The sequence below is a fragment of the Amaranthus tricolor genome, chromosome 11 (genome assembly GCF_026212465.1).
Source record: "Amaranthus tricolor cultivar Red isolate AtriRed21 chromosome 11, ASM2621246v1, whole genome shotgun sequence".
Classification (NCBI taxonomy): domain Eukaryota; kingdom Viridiplantae; phylum Streptophyta; class Magnoliopsida; order Caryophyllales; family Amaranthaceae; genus Amaranthus; species Amaranthus tricolor.
Genome location: NC_080057.1, coordinates 12,373,926 through 12,379,925, shown reverse-complemented (window position 1 = coordinate 12,379,925; position 6,000 = coordinate 12,373,926).

Here is a 6,000-nt window from a genome sequence, read left to right as displayed (position 1 = left end):
ATATGTAAATACATATCCAGTTTGTGACTTGGCCGTATATGGATCAAATAGATACCTTGCATCAGCATATCCAGTGAGTATGGCATCATTTCCTGATTGGAAAAATAATCCAAGGTCTATAGTTCCCTTTAGGTATCGAAATAGATATTTTATCCCATTCCAATGTCTTTCTGTTGGTGCATTGCTATACCTAACTAATAAATTTACAGAAAATGCTATATCAGGTCTTGTATTATTTGCTAAGTACATTAAAGCACCAATGGCACTCAAGTATGGAACTTCCGGCCTAAAATTTCTTCGTCTTCTTCTTGTGGGCGGAATGGGTCATCTTTTATATTTAGTGATCGTAGCACAATTGGGGAACTTAGTGGATGAGCCTTGTCCATGTAAAATCGTTTCAAAACTTTCTCGGTATAATTTCTCTGATGGACAAATATTCCACTTTTCAAATGTTCAATATGTAGACCAAGACAGAATTTAGTTATTCCTAAATCCTTCATCTGAAATTCTCTCATCAAATATTTAGCTGTTATCTCAATTTCTCTTGGGGTTCCAATCAGATTTAAGTCATCTACATACACAGCAATTATTACGAAATTGAATTGAGATCGTTTGATGAATACACATGGGCTAATTTGGTCGTTTTTGAATCCTGCTTTCACAAGGTATTCACTCAAACGATTATACCACATTCGCTAGGATTGCGTTAATCCACATAATAGTTTCTTTAATTTTATAGAAAACATCTCTCTATTTACATTCTTTATTGGTAAGTTTAGTCCTTCAGGGACCTTCATATAGATGTTTGTGTCGAGTGACCCATATAAATACGCAGTTACGACATCCATCAATCTCATGTGTAGGCTTTAAGAAACTGTTAAACTTACCAGAAATCTGAGTGTGGTTGCATCAACTACTGGGGAATATGTTTCTTCATAATCAATTCCTGGCATTTGAGAAAAACCTTGAGCTACAAGTCTTGCTTTGTATCTGGCAATTTCATTTTTCTCATTTCTTTTTCTTACAAATACCCATTTGAAGCCTACGGGTTTTATGCCTTTTGGAGTTTGTAAAATTTGCCCAAAAACTTCCCTTTTTTCTAATGATTTTAATTCTGCCTCAATTGCTTCTTTTCATCTTGGCCAATCAGGTCTTTTTCTGCATTCATTTATCGATATTGGCTCAAGATCATTTTCATCATTTATTATTTCAATTGCTATGGAATAAGCAAAGGATTCATTTGGAATGATCCTTTTTCGATTCCATTTTTTCTTGGAGAAAATATAATTCATTGAGATTTCATAATTTTCATCCTTTTCATTATTGGAGATGTCTTGATTTTCTCCTTTATTTTCATTTTCATTTTGAATATTATTTGGTGCACCTTCTAATTTTCTCAATTTTCTTGGTTTTAAATCTTTTGAACCAAGTGGCCTTCCACGCTTTCTTTGCACAACAATTTCATCACTTTTTGCCTTTTCATTAGGAATTTCTATTCGAGCTGGAGTATTTGCTTCTGGTATATGTGATTTTGTAACTCTCTTAGTATTTGTGAATGCATTAGGTAAATTGTTAGCAACACTTTGAAGGTGAACAATTCGTTGTACTTCTTGTTCACATGATTTTGTTTTTGGGTCTAAATATTCTAAATGTGTTGCTTTCCAAATAAGTTCCATATTTCTTTTCTATAAGTCCAACTTCTCTCCCCCTAAGGATGGGAATATTGTCTCATTAAAGTGGCAATCAGCAAATCTAGCTTGAAATTGATCACCAATTAATGGTTCAAGATACCGAATGATTGATGGAGATTCAAAACCGACATATATTCTCATTCTTCTTTGTGGACCCATTTTTTTACGTTGAGGGGGAGCAATGGGTACATATACACCACATCTAAAAATTTTCAAATGTGAAATATTTGGTTCATGACCAGCTACTAATTGCATTGGCAAATATTTATGATAAGTTGTAGGTCTTAGCCTAATCAATGATGCTGCATGTAATATTGCATAACCCCAGACCGATGATGGTAATTTTGATTTCATTAGAAGTGGTCTTGCAATTAATTGCAATCTCTTAATTAAGGATTCAGCAAGACCATTTTGTGTGTGAACATGTGGCACAGGGTGTTCCACTTTAATTCCAATTGACATGCAATAATCATTAAAAGTTTGAGATGTGAATTCGCCGGCATTGTCCAATCTAATACTTTTTATTGTATAATCAGGAAAATGATTTTTCAATTTGATGATTTGTGCAAGTAGTTTTGCAAATCCATTGTTTCTACTTGATAGAAGGCTTACATGTGACCATCTTGTGGAAGCGTCTATTAAGACCATGAAGTACCTAAAAGGTCCACATGGTGGATTAATTGGCCCACATATATCTCCTTGAATTCTTTCAAGAAATATAGAAGATTCAGTAACAATCTTATTTACTGATGGTCTAGTAATAAATTTTCCAAGAGAACAAGAGGTGTATAAGAGCTCATTTGACTGGGGAATCTTAATGGTTCTTAGTGAATGCCCGACTGAATTTTCTATTATTTTATACATCATCCCAGTGCCAGGATGACCTAAGCAGTCATGCCATAAAGTGAATAGCTCCTTATTGTCTAGTCTTATCATATTTATTTCAATTGGGCGTATATGAGTGAGATACAACCCCGATGAATATGCTGTCTTCCTTTCAAGGATAATTTTCATTCCATTTCTTTCTGCTGTAAGGCATAAGAATTCTTTTTCATTCCAACTCTTTCTGCTGTTTTGGTTTCCATATGGTAACCATTTTGCCGTATTGCTTTGAAACTGATAAGATTTCTTCGAGATTTACTCGAGTATAGTGCATCATTTATTTCTAATTTTGTCCCCATAGGGAGTATGATGCATGCTTTTCCAGTGCGTTCGATTGATTTTGTTGTTCCTGATATGGTATTGACATTTGCCTCAACTAATGTTAGGTTTGAAAAATATTCTCGATTTTTCAATATCGTATGTGTTGCTCCACTGTCCAGGAGGCAATGAAATGTTGATCCATTTATTGAAATTTCCTTTTCTAAGATAAGAGGAAAAAAAATTTATATTATTAATATAAAGCTAGAATACTCAATACAAAAACATAAGAAGAGAATTACAACTTATCAAATGAAAAACAAGTTAGATAAACAGAAAATGCTTCTAGTCATCTCAAAAGATGTAATTATCTTCTTCTTGGGGATCAAGTTTGTGGAGGTTCACATCCTCAGTAAAGAAATCGGAGACATCTAAAGTGGGCCCAGATGTACTTGCTTCATTTACAAAATTTGCTTTTGCCCCTCTTCCTTTGTTTTTCTGGGAAGCTTGATATAAATCCACTAAATGTTTGGCGGTACGACAAGTTCGCCCCCAATGTCCAGTCATGCCACATCTATTACATGTGCTTTTGTGTTTCTGGACTTGTTTAAAATTATCATTTCAGGGGGGAAATATATTTCTTTCATAAACGTGGCTAGGTCCACGGCCACGACTAAGTCCACGACCACGGCCATAGAAATTTCCTTGTTCAAAAGTATTCATACCGCTCTTTTCGTGATATTTTCCACGACCTCTGCCTCTTATGAAATAGTTCCCGCGCATTCCTCTCAATCATATTTGTCTCATTAAAGGGCACAGTCCCAATAGGTCTCCTGTTGTGATTTTTTAATAATAGTTCATTATTTTGCTCTGCAACAAGAAGTGTTTTCATCAATTCATGATATTTCTTGAAATGTCTTTTACGATATTGTTGTTGTAACAAAATGCTATTTACGTGAAAGGTTGATAATGTTTTTTCTATCATTTCTTCATCTGTTATTATTTGTCCACAATAGACTAATTTTGATTTTATCAAATGAAGGGCTGAATTATAATCACTAATTGATTTGAAATCTTGAAATCTTAACTCTCGCCATTCATCGATGGTCTTTGGGAGAAGTACACTTTTATTATGGCCAAATCTTCATTCCCAAAGTAATTTTGAGTCCTCATAATTTGTGTATTCATGTTTGAGACTGTCGGTTAAATGATGTCTTAAAATTGATGCAGCTTTTGCCTTATCTTCCTCAATTTTTATAGGATCTCTTTCAATACCCTTTCCTTTGTCGGTGGGATTAAGTTCAATTATTGTGCATAATAAACTTTTTCCTTTTAGATATAATTTGACATCTGAAGCCAATTGTATAAAATTGTTTCCTGTTAATTCCAGGGCATTGAATTCTCTCTTTTTGAGATCAGCCATTATTTTCTACAATTGAGAAAATGACAAGGTTATTTAATGATTTTGTGTATCATTAGAGATATTAAAGCATATTAGTCTTATCTCCCCCTGATTTAATATCTCAAACATAATAAGCACAATATAATCATAAATAAAAATAAAATAGATAATATTAATAGATGATAAAACAAACAAAAAAAAAATACATATTGCTAAACAAATGCAAGATTTATAATTTATTTTTGGATAATTAGGTAGAGCATTAACACTACGAGTAATACAATTAAACCCATAATGATAAGGAATGCTTCTAGTATTTTATTTATATTATCGGAAATTGGATTGATGTGGGTGTTTGTAGATGTATTGTTTGCCATGGATGATTGAAGGAAGAAGGAGATGAAGAAAAAAAAACTTATTTATTGTGTTTGGGATAAGGTGTGAGTGTTGTGTGTGTGTTTGTGACGGGTAGAAGTCCCTATTTATAGGGGGTAAAAAGGTAAATTTTTTTTATTATTTATTTATTATTATTATTTTTTTTTTCAGAATCGAACCCTTGACAATTTACTTGAATTATAATTTTCGGACCACTATGGCATTCATCCCATGGTGATATTTTTACAATTAGAAAAGGGTTTTATGTTGTCTAGTAATAATGTATTCATGTGTGCTAAAATCTGTGTTATAGGTAAATTAAGACAATTTATTATTATAATGTTAAACAAAATGAGATCAAATAAAATCGTTATTATTATTATTTGAAGGTGAAATTAAATTTTATGAGTTTATTAAGTGATTATATAATTTATAGACTAAAATAACCAAATGCATATGCACATAATATGATGACATGATCAGATACATAGAGATAAAACCGTCCATAAAGGCGATAACAATGCTAAATTAGCCAATCTATAAAGGCGGTCATTACAAAATAATATTAGCCAGTCCATATAGGCGGCTGAAAAAGTAAAAACAAACATAAAAATAAACGACATTATTAAAGTAAATTATTTATGGGTTAATAGTCTGAAAACGTTTACTACTAGTTTCTTCGCCTTCGTCATTTTTTCTTTTATTACTTTCTTGTGGGACTGTAGGATCATTAGTAGGTTGGACTGGTGGCAGTAGATTGTGGTGGTTGATTAGTAGGTGGCTGTGCTGGTGGATTAGCTGCATTATTGGGACTTGGCATTGAGTTTTCATTTATATGGGTATTATTTGGATTATGTCTTCGCAGTTGGTTTGAATCACTATTAGCTGGGTTGGTAGTAACAGATACACAATTTTCTTCAAGGATAAAGTATAGAACGGTGTTAGTAACACCTTGAATAATAATATTGATGCCGTTTGATTGTTGGTCCATATTGTGGCTAAAAAAAATGTTATAATGTTTTGAAAAAAAAATATTACCTTCTTGGATTTTTGAGAGCGAAAAATGGTGCTGATAACATGTTAAAAGGTAGGGAGAATATAAGGAGAAAAGTAGTATAAGAGATAAACTTATATCAGTTTATCTTCTATTCCATTCACTATCAAAGTATTGTGGAACTTGCACATATATATAGTGCAAGATGATAAAGAGATACAAAAGTGTTACTATTGAAAGGGATAGAAAAACCCACAATCCAATGCATTCAATGTGTTGTCCCATCAATTACAAAACAAAAAACTAAATTATAGGAGTAGTGTTTCAAAATTTGAAAAAACCATCATTTGGATGATGTTGCCAAGTGGCAAAATTTTATTAGTTGGAAAGGTTTTTAT